Source organism: Benincasa hispida, chromosome 10, assembly GCF_027475165.1.
Source record: "Benincasa hispida cultivar pf3 chromosome 10, pf3_genome.v1.1, whole genome shotgun sequence".
Lineage (NCBI taxonomy): Eukaryota > Viridiplantae > Streptophyta > Magnoliopsida > Cucurbitales > Cucurbitaceae > Benincasa > Benincasa hispida.
This window is the reverse complement of record NC_143487.1, coordinates 10,462,169-10,474,217: the sequence shown is the minus strand read 5'-3', so window position 1 is coordinate 10,474,217 and position 12,049 is coordinate 10,462,169. Positions and strand designations below refer to the sequence as shown.

The following is a 12,049-nucleotide window of genomic DNA, read 5'->3' as shown; positions in this document are numbered from 1 at the left end:
GAAAGATATACAATTTCAACCTTTGCAAGACCCATCCAGGTGAGGTCTACCTTTGTATTTTTTTAGGGCTTAGAAATTGGGTTTTTTCTTATAGGTTGTCTTCTATTTATTCAACTATTGAGCTTTTTTGTTTTTCAGATGCAAAAAAGGAGTAAATATTTGGTATTGCTGCCTCTTTATGCTTTTTGTTGAGGAACTCTAGATCCAACACATTATGTATTCGAACTATAGTTTTGATCCTTGAAAAATATCTTACTTGTGAAAGGTTGTTGGTTGTAAGTTTGGACTAATTCGAACCCTCAAAAGTAGACAACCAGCTCTCTCGAACTTTTGACTTTCGAGATCTATATATCAATATCAATGTAACTTGTTGATAGGTTAGTTAGCTAAAAAATTTATCATTTTCTTTGTTGTGAACTAGTTAATTTTTGTTTATTGAAAGCTAAGTTGTTTTAAATCCCGAACCCTAGCTTCCCTACTTAAGTGTGATAATTAGTAGGTAAAGTAAGATTAAAAGTAAGTTAGTTGTTTTAGGGAAAAGTTTGAGAAAAGGGATAAAGAAAGTTCTACGTGTTGAAATAGGGCTCTTGAGTATGTTAGGAAGCACTTGGTGAAGGAAAATTAGCTAAGTGTGGAAGTCAAAGTGGCCAGCGTTGGGATCTTGATGTGCTAGTCAAAAGCCATAAGAGGTTAGTTGGGATGGATTGTGCATGCGGCAAGGCAAGGCCATAGGCGAGAGGTTGTGAGGTGTTGGCCTTAAGCCAGGCGATGGGCATGGCCAAGCGATGGCAAAGGCCCATGAGTTGAAGGGGTGTCTTAGGCGATGGAAAGTGTAAGCGAGCAAGGCTAGGTGATGCTTAGGCAGAAGACATGCCAAAGCATGCGTTGGCCGATAAGGCATGCGGCCAAAGGGGTTGTGTGAGTGTGAGTGCAAGGTGCTGGGTATGCATTAAGGTGCGCGACTTGAGGCTATGAAATGCTAAGGTCGATGGGCAAGTCAATGCCAAGACTAGTGGGCTAAGCAATGAGGTTTGTTATGCATTAGAAGGGTTGAGCCATGCGTTGAGTCTAGGCAAGGTTAAGTAAGTGATATGGCAAGGGAGGTTAAGCGTTGGTCTTAGACTAAGCGATGAGCAAGATGGATGTATGATGGATGCTTGGGGTGATTGTTGAAGCAACCATGTGACGAACTTAGTATATACACATATAATAAGGTTGTTATTATATGTATAATTATTATTAATTTAATTTTATTAAATTAATATTAATTAATTAAAGGAAGAAAATTATAACCTCTCTCCCCCAATTTCTCTTAGCCAAATACGTGATGAGAGGGGTCAGAGAGAAGGATGGTGCTCATTTATCTTTCCCATGGAACATTGAGAGAAGAGTTCTCTCTAGAAAAAACGAAAAAGAGAAGGAAAGTTCATCTCCTTCCTCTCCTCCTCTCCATCTCCTCCCCTCTTCCAAAACCCTAAGGTAAAGCTTACACCTTCAGTCATTCCCAATCGCTAAGGAGAATATAGGAGCCTCTATTTGGTGGTGTCCCTTTTGGATAAGAAGATCTGTTCGTGACTTGTTCGAGGGATTGTTGAAGAATAGTCTTCAAAGGTAAGGGTTTTTGAAACCCTAAGTTTTCCTTTATTATTACATGCTATAATTTATGTAAATGCATATCTTGTTCTTGATTTACTATAAAACTCACATTCAATGAAAAATGAATTTGGAAAAAGCTTACTTCCACTCATGGTTCTCTCCTCATAGAGTTCCTTCACTTAGGACCTATGCGTTGAGATTGAACATTCTTGGGTGTTAGGAACAAAATGACAACAAGATAAGTTAGGTGGCTGAACCAAATGAAATCTTGGCCAAACCAAGTAGGAGGTGGACGCATACATGTATAGGATAAAGAATTGGAAGAACCTCAAAATAGGAGGTGGTATGGAAGTAGGTGGTGGTACGATCAGATGAAGACACTCCAAAAGTTCACAAGGAGGAGGTGGCAATCTAAGACATAAGTTTAGCATGCAAATTTAAGTATAAATAGGAAGGGCTAAATCTAGAAGGATGTTTTGGGCATTCTACTCGTGCAAATGAAATGATTCTAAAGCCATCTAAAAGCTAAGTAAGCCTAATTGATGAGGTAGGGTTGCCAGAATAAATCTCCTAAGGAATCAAGCTGAAATATGAAGAATTTGCAAGAAGGGTTGACACATACATGGAATGTGTTAGTGCGCGACTGGATGAGTGCATGAGGCATGCATTCAGCAAAGCGTTGGGCTGTGCGGGCATGTGCTGAAGGCTTGGATGCATAAGGCATGTGATGGGCGCATATAGTGAGCGTTGGTAATGCAAGATTGCCGCATAGCAAAAACTTCAACCTTAAAGGAATTTCTAAGTGTTGGACACATAGAAGGGTTGACACTAATAGGAGAAGCTTATCAACCTTAGGAGGATTGACCAAGGCTATAATGGTCATTTCCCCAAAAGTTAACTGCACTGCTGCTTTACCACTCAAAGACTCCGACTAAAAGTAAACTATAGGTGTTGGTTCTGATAATGTCTGTACATATGTTTTGGTCATATAGGGACTTGTTTAGTATGTTGAGGCCCATTGAGACTTGAGTTTGTATATGAGTTGTACATATGTGATAATTGTAAAACCCTATTGATGTTAAAAGTGTTAAAAGTTGTAGTTGCTTAATAAATGTATGATTGTATCAAAAGTTTCCTAAATAGGTTAAGCAGGTCAGTTAGGTAGTAAGTACTTCAAAAGGGTTGGTAACTGCTGTCGTCACGTTTTCTTCCAAGTTGAAAGAGTAATTTGGGAGGGGGTGTGACAGTTGTTTACCTACAAGCAATTAAGATTTTATTTTCTGCATGTATAGGTAAAATAGAAATATATTGATTTGCACATGCATGAGCAAAAAGAGAAATATATATATATATATATATATATATTAATAACAAAACGATGCCAAACATTTAATATCGAACAATTACTAACAAAATGTAGGTGAAAAACCGACATTGAAAATAATGTTCAATGTTGGTTAAAAACCGATGTCTAAAATAATATTCATTGTCGGTTGAAAACTAACATTGAAGATAATTGGCAATGAAATTTTGGTCATCTAGATTTAAAACTGACATGAAAGACAACCAATATTGAAGATCTTTTATAACATGATCTTTGATATCGGTTTTCAACCGACATTGTATTCCTCTAATATTAGTTTTAAATCAACATTAAAGTCTAATTTTGTAGTAGTGAAAGAGTTAGAGAAGAAAACATTGTGAATTTTATAGTGGTTTGGTCAAACTTGACTTATATCCATTTTTTCAAGCACCTCTTAGGATTTTGATTAGAAATCTCCTTTAACTCTTTTCATGAATGAGAGTCAAACTACCAAATTGTTTTTTTTTTTTTTTTTTGGCGTGCAAGAACGAATTCGACATATCACGATCCAACTGTTACAATATTCTTGAAGCTTTAATTATAGACAATAAACACTCTAAATAGAGTGAGTATACAAATTTAAGCTTACAATATTTAATCCTCCCAATACAATCAAAATATCTCTCAAGAACAAGATGAAAAGAAAGAAAATTGAGAGTTTTGAGAGAGATCAATAATGGTGCCTTTTAATTTGCAATTTTTGAGGATTGTAAAGTGTAAAAAGTTTGAAATAATTTTGGGAAGATGAAGTATAAAAAGAGAGGAAAGTAGGATAAAAATGGGATTTGAAGTAAAAAGAAAAGGAAAATTAAATATATATATATATATATAAATATATATAAAGTACCTTTACGGTAGTCTATGAAAATTTACATTTCTTTTTATTTTATTTTTTTAAAAAAAAACACAAGTGGCCATTGGTCACTTTACCAATTTTCATATTCCCTTTTTTTAAATATAATTTGCTAAACATTTTCTTTTTAAAGGAAAATCAAAATCCAACCATTGTAAATTTAAAGTCCCATATGTCACTCACACATAGCTCCAAGTGATACACTCTAATTAGACCAATTTCATGATTTGGTCGCCACGTCACCATCTCGAGTACTTTTCCATTATGCTTCTTTCAACTATATTTTCTTTGTTTAAACTCCGATTTGGTTGATTTGAAAGTGTCGGAATCATTATTCCGAACTCTATGCTGTGGACTATTCAAAATAATAAAATTGTTAGTAAAAAATAAAATTTGTTATCATCAAAATATTAATTAATTTGAGATATGGGTCAAAAAGCCAACATGAGAAAGAAGCAATTTGAAAACAACTTATATAGAAACTCCCATATTTTTTTTTTATATTCATGCTCTTTTTTTTTTTTTTTTTATTTATTTATTCAGTTCTTACATCAATTTTCTCAAATCGGATTCGAAGCTTTAAGTTAAAGCATAAAATCTTCCAAAATCTCCACCTAAACTTCTTAAATATATTGAATCGCCAAATACAGAAAGAGGTGACAAAAAAATATCATATTTGATCATGGATAATATTTTTAACTAATCACAAAAAAAAAAAAAAAAAAAAAAAAACTAGAACTGCAAAAATGATCAACAAAGTTTTGGTTGCTAAAAGTAAGAGAGTATTGAAGAAGATTGGAGCAAAAGTAGAGAAGGATTAGACCATAGATTGAAGTAGATGAAAGAGGAAAATAGAAAAGAGTTAGACCAAAGATCCAACTATATACTAATGCTAAGGACATGTCTGTAACTAGATTTTTCTTCGAGGGTTAATAGTTAATGCAACTTTTGAAAGTTCAACAAAAATTTTAAAACAAGGTGCTACCATCTCCATAAGTGCATTTTTTAAAACTTTTTCCTAAAGTTAGCATTAATGAAAATTTGAAAGTTTAGGTCTATTTTTTTGAAAAAATAATTGTTGAAGTTATTCCGTAAATAATCTTCTTTTTTAGATAAATAGTTTTATTATTTTGAAACAAATATAATTGGTTAGAAATAACATTGGACTCGAAGCATTTAAAATTAGGGCTGCTTAAATTTTGGCCCAAATTAATTGCACAAATAGAATAAGTTCAAAAGAATTGTAAATATGGAAAAATTTGACTTCAACCCGTAGTAAAAGACCAAAAAGCCCACCCGATTCTTAAAGCCCACAATCAGTTTTCATTAGTCAAAATTCTTCCTTTTCTTCTTCGAAAACTAACCCCTTTCTTCTAGTTTCATCGACTAAAAAACCCTAATGTTTCATCATCTTTCCATCCATCTATTCTTTTCTTTTTAGTTTCAAAAACCCCACCATTGAAGAAGCGTAGTGGAGTTGATTCAAGTTGATTGGAACTTCTGACGAGCATAACTAGTGCTTTTTTTTAGTTTGCATTTCAACGTGGTGTCATACGAAACCAATTTTGTTTACTATGAATATTTTTTTGTCATCTCTATAATTTTGAAGGAGAAGAAGGAAAAGAAAGATTTTGAGGGAGAATGTTCACGAGTTTTGTAGGTGAGAAAATTTGGGGTGCTTGTGGTTAATGAATTTGAATAAGCGCAAAGGTAGATTTCTTCTTCGTCTTTTAATCATCTAAAAATAGGATTCTGTTTTGGTTTCTCTGTTTTGGATTTTTGTTTGCTCTATTCTCTATAAATTACGCCCTTTATGTATAAATGAATTATTATATGTTCCTATATAAATATCACCCAGGAAATCTTCTCTGGTTCTTGCTGAAATTTTAGATTTAGTTAATTAATAGTGTGTTTAATTATAATTGAAGGAGAATTGCATTCCATTTTTGAGATTCTGATGTTCAATTTCCTTCCAAACTTTAAACTGTTGAATTTATTTTTATGAAAGGTAAAAGGTATAGTTTCATTTGTGTTCTTTTTATTTTTGGTGTTGTTGATTGGAGTATTGTTGATAGGATTTCTATCATTGATAGACTTGAAGAATGTTGAATTTGTTTTCATGAAATGTAAGTAAATATATAGTTTCATCGTTGTTCTTTTGGCTCTGTTAATTAGAGCCTATGATAGACTTGAAGGATGTTGAATTTATTTTTTATTTTTATGAAAAGTAAGTAAATGTATAGTTTCTTTGTTGTTCTTTTGGTATTGTTGATTAGAGTCCATCAGAAGGATTTTGAATTTATTTTCATGAAAAGTAAGGAAAATTATAATTTCCGTTGTTGTTTTTTCTCTTTTTTTTTTTTTGTTTAGTTGATAGACTATTGCTAGTGTGCTTTAAACTTTAAATGTGTTGTTGATTATAGTCTACTAGTGATAGGTTATAGACCTGAAGCATGTTAAATTTATTGTTCATGAAAAGTAAGAAAAAGTGTAATTTCATTGCAGTTTAATTGTTTAATTGATAGATTATTGCTAGTGTGCTTGCAAGCATCAAATATGTTGTTGATAGCGTTGGCAAAATTTCCAGTAGGGCCCCACTCCGAATCCCCAGTTCGATCGAGGATAGGAGTTCCCGAACCAGGAAATGGGCATGGATGGGAGGGTATCCTTGCTCTGATTAGGTTTATATATATATATATTAGGTATTTAATTTTTTTACATTTAGCCTAATTTTTAATTTAGCCCAATCTAAGCCCAACTAAAGTGTCCAAGTCCAAACCAAATAGAATTTTAGGGAAAAAAAATTCTCCATGGGGAAACAAGAGGGATGGGGTAAAATCCCCCAAGACTGACCTCGTTTCCAACCCTAGTTGTTGATTAGAGTTATATGTTTCTATCACTAATAGACTTGAAGTGATGAAAAATATCATTGATAGAGTTTATTATCGATAGACTTCGTATTTCAAGTCTATCATTTATAAGTTTTATCATTGGTAAACTTAAAATGTTTAGTTTACTATTCAAGTGTTTACTACTCTTTTAATAGATGGATAAGCAAAAGGTAATTATAAAAAGCGAACAAGTAAAAAAGGGCACTGGAAGATTGCAAGACACTACAAGAAATAATGAATACAACAACTAATGAAAAAGATTATAAAATAACTTTCATAGCCTTTTTCAAAGGTCTTGATAGCTCATGTTATTAAAAGTGAGACTTTTTATAGCTTTTTTGTAGAGTTATAATGGATGCTATAATAGAGTATGGAGATATAGCATGTATACATGGCTATGAAAACATTCAACAACATTAGGCATTAAAGCTATTTTTAACATATAATAGCTTGCTCTTAATGCTATCTTTAACATATAATAGCTTGCTCTAAATGCTATCTTTAACATATAATAGCTTCCTTTCAATGCTATCTTTATTATATAATAGCTTTTTGACATATAATAACCTTTTCTTAAGGCTATTATATCACACACATATATATAGCTTTAATCTTATGTTATAAGAAACAACATTGAAATTATGTTCATTTACATTACAAAGACTTGTTTGAAGTTAAATAGACATGAAATAATTCACAATGTATGCATTAAATACAATGACTTCCTTTCATTATTGAAATCTAGTAATCAATTTACATTAGAAACTAAAAAAATTATCCAATAATACAAAAAATACATCAAATGTAATTTTCAACCATAGAAGGTTCACAAAATACAAAATTCATCAAGTTTTGGAATTGGGCTTTCATCTTTGATCTTCATCTATCTACATAAAAAGTGAATTAGCATTAGATTGGTTCCCAAAACCATCATTGATGTTTAAACTATACAAAAAGTACATAATTATAATTTTGACTCTCAAAACAACCTAAAAATATGTGGTTCATTAATAATCGACAAAGTTACGTAAATACAATTATTAAACCTTTTAATTACCTCTAAATTCATGAGTCTGCCATTCATTTTAACAATTATCAACGTAACAAATATATATAAGCATTGGTCAGGAAGGATAAGTTGACATTAAACTTCACACATAATTGAAATAATAAATGTCACTAATTAGGCAATGATAATACAAGTAATGGTCATGAACTCTAAACATATGAAAATAATAGTAAAATAAAAACAAAGGCACAATGAGTAAATATGTTAAAAACAAATTTAGAACAATATGTAAATATGGAGATTGAAATCAATAATAGAGTAAAGTAACTTTTTTACCCATTAAGAAAAAAGAAAAAAAATAAACATGACAAACATGCTAAAATAATACTTTCCTACCTGTCGTTCATTGACAAAAATATTCCAATCTTATCTATGGTCACGAACCTACAAATAATACTCATGGTAAAAACAGAACAATAAACAATTGAAGGCGAGAAGAGAAATAGTGTAGAACAAGAGAGAAGAAAAGGAAATTGTTATCAAAAGAATAAGGAAACGATAATTCAAAATGTTCTAAAAGATGTTTTAAATTGAAATTTGAGCATTTGTATATTATTACCTGTTTTAAAAGTCTCTCTTGTTTGAATCAGGCAAGCATCGAGTGAGGGAGCATCGAGTGGGTTTTGTTTTGCGGCAGATCTGGGTGAGCATCAAGTTCTTCACAGTGGGGGAGTTATTGTAGTTCACTTTATGGCCCATCCCACCCTTGAGCTTCAACCTCGATAAAAGGTTATTAAAATGAAGACATTCTGTTGCAACCCTCAAAACATTCTATCACAAGAACCCAAAACTCTTGTTATATTTAAGATCATCAAAAGAAAGAAATGAACTAGAAGTGGAAGAAATTCTCCTCTGAAACTAATTGAAAATTAAGTTTTACCACAATTTGAAAAGTTCTAAAGATGTTCAGTTGAAACAGCAACCACACCTATGAATCTAGAGGTATAGTTCCATGAATAATATACAAAAATCAAACAAAGAACAGAGTATTTAAGACACAAATATCTTATTTATATATATAAAAAAAACCCTAATCAATCGTATTGCAGAAGAAGAGCCACCGACCTTTATCTTTAGTGAGATTTGAATCGAGGTTTCTTGAAAATCAAGGCAATGACGAGGGTGTCGTCGTCGCTTTAAAGTTTTGCACTTCTTCTTCTGCAATTTCTCCAGGAAATTTGGGAGCGACGGAGCTTGGCCAAGTTTCCAACAATGAAAGTTTTGGTTTTTAAAGGAAGAAGGGTTTGGTTTTTGTGCGAATAGATAAGGAAAGGAAAAGGAAGATGAGAAGGGAAAAAGAAACTCTTGTACGGATTGAACTTTGCGTGCATTGCTTCCAAAATTTTGAACCCTCCCAAGTTTCATTTTTAACAATTGAGCACCTTTTTTTTGTGTGTGAGATTTCATGGCCTATTTTTTGAAAGGCTATCTACCAAAACTATGATTCATAGCCTATTTTTTGAAAGGCTATCTACCAACGCTATGATAACTCCTATTTCTTGTAATGAGAGACTAGAAGAATGCAAATGACTGCAAGACAACTTCTCTAAAAGAAGTAAGACATTTTTCTAGAATCAAGGATTGTACTCCTAGTTTTGACTTAAAAATTTCCTAGATGTAATGATGTAGTACTTTAGTTTTGTAGATATTGTAATATCTTAGTTTTAACCTTAATTTTGTGAATATTGTAGTATCAACGATAGAAAAGATCAGGGATATACTTCACAATATCAATACATTCATATGTACTTGACTATACCATATTAATATAGAAAAATGTGTTAAATCATAGGTTGAATCATTGTAATTTATGTCCCTTCGTGTTTCTATTAAAATAATATTCTAAGGACTAACCAATTGTTATTCTTTAATGGGTGGGATCATATCGCTCCACATCGCTGATAGACTTCATAATGACATTATCATCGGTGATAGACTCATTTCATTAATATAAGAGAAAGACTATATATATTAGTTTTGATTGAAATATGTCAGGCATAGTAACATATCCCTGATAGACTCCAATCAGTTAATAGAAGTTTATCATTCATGGATTTACTTTTGAATGGTTGGTAAAGGATTTGGATTTTCACTAAAAAAATAATTTTGGTTAATCAAAAGTATATTATGTTTTTACTCATACAAAGGAATGAAGAATCGATAAACTAGAAATGAAGTAAGAAAAAAGATAGCTAATCAACTTAATATTGGTGATTCCATGCGTGATTATAGAATATATTCTAATTGAATTCTTGTGCACAATTTATAACCATAACATATACGCCATTCACTTTCAAGGTCACCCAATCCTCCAATGATTAGAGTTATGTTCCACCTCTCTCGCAAGTTCCTTCTCTTTGAAGGATTTCACACTCTAAATAAAAGAAACAATTAGTAATATTTCACACAATGATACTAATATCAGTAGACTATATCAAAATAATGAATATCAGTATAATGAAATATGTTGATATTGGTCTACAAGGTTCATCAATATTTTATGTGATAAACTCATTTTGATGAAACCACATTAGATGAATCCTACAAAAATCATCAAATTAAATAATAAAATCAATACACTTCAATTAAATAACTATGAGGCCTACAAAATCACAAATTAAATCATTTTTTAAAGGCAGTGATAAACTCGATTGCTAAAACTAAGTGGAAGAAATATGCACAAAAACTCAACGCAAAAATGGAGAGGAAGAATTAGTGCAAAAATTGAGATAAAATCGAATAAAAAAACTTTGGAAGAATCGTGACCTAGAACTAGGGGAAGAATCTATCGAAAAAAGGATGAAATGAATTTAGGAAAAAAAAAAAACTAAGAGGAGGAGAAAAAAAAAAAAAAAGAAAAAATCCAACAACTAAAGATGAATCTAAACATACAAGAAAATCTCAAATGGCAAGTATAAATCCCAAATTGGGACTAGAAATTCCAAATTGCAAGTAGAAATTGATAGAGAATATATGAGAAAATCGAAATTGTAGATTCAACTATTCAAAAATTGATCGCAACTTCAAATCTCGCAGAACATTGAGAAAATCGAAATGAAGGAAATATTAGGAATAAAAATAAAATCTAACCGAATTTTCCTCAAATCTTCTAAATCTACGATTAATTTTAGAAATATTCTAAATCTACCATTAATATTAGAAAATGCTATATAGTGGGTTAATTATATTAAAAATAACACGCACTACAAATTTGACACTAGAATTTAACAAACATATTAAGTAAAATTTATTTTATAAAAAGAAATAAAATAATAAGCTTTTAAAGTTTAGATAAAGTGGAAATTGAGAATAAAATTTGTCCACGCGTCTCTCAATTTTGGAGAGATTATTGAGTGAGACATTTTGTTTGGAGAGGGATGTTGGCATTCTTCTAAAAAAGGAGAGGTAGGGAAATATGCAAGGCTAGAAAGAAGGATTAGTTAGAGAAAAACTTGGAGTGGAAATGGTTGAGAAATTGAATCTAGCATGTATATAAATGAAGGATTGGAATGGTTAGCCATCAGGGAACGAATAATAATAACCCATTGTGGGATACATAGCCTGCTCGAGATTAAGAGCGGTGATTTGGAAAAAAAAAAAAAAAAAAAAAAAAAAAAAAAAAAAAAAAAAAAAAAGCGAGAGAAGGGAGAGGTACGAGATGGCTGGGTTGATGTTTACCGCGCTGCTTTGCCTCTCGGCTGCAGCAATGTCGACGGTCCGGGGTGAAGACCCTTATTTCTTCTTCACATGGAATGTCACCTATGGCACCATCTCTCCCTTGGGCGTTCCCCAACAAGGCATTCTCATCAATGGTCAATTCCCCGGACCTAATATCAACTCCACATCCAACAATAACATAGTCATTAACGTCTTCAACAATCTTGACGAACCTTTTCTTCTACATTGGTACGACACTTATATTCATATATATTTACATATGCATGAAAATCTAACTCTTAATTTACTTTCCTTATCTCGATGTCATAATAATAATAAAAAACGATAATATTAATAAATTGGATGGAACTTGCAGGAGTGGAATTCAGCACAGGAAGAACTCGTGGCAAGATGGACTACTTGGAACCAATTGCCCAATCCCACCAGGAACAAACTTCACCTACCATTTCCAAGTTAAGGACCAAATTGGAAGCTTCTTCTACTACCCATCAACTGCCATGCACAGGGCAGCGGGAGGTTTTGGTGGCCTTCGTGTGAATAGTCGTTTACTCATTCCTGTCCCTTATGCTGACCCAGAAGATGATTATACTGTCCTTATC

At 32.1% G+C, this 12,049-nt stretch overlaps 1 pseudogene across 1 annotated transcript; it reads left to right on the top strand.

Annotated features, from left to right (window-relative positions):
* Positions 1-11,172: 11,172 nt before the first annotated feature.
* Positions 11,173-12,043, top strand: LOC150033100 (protein SKU5 SIMILAR 14 pseudogene; annotated as a pseudogene). The gene is made up of 2 exons (XR_016523946.1): positions 11,173-11,678; positions 11,806-12,043. The product of XR_016523946.1 is annotated as a protein SKU5 SIMILAR 14 pseudogene (transcript).
* The last annotated feature ends 6 nt before the right edge of the window (positions 12,044-12,049 follow it).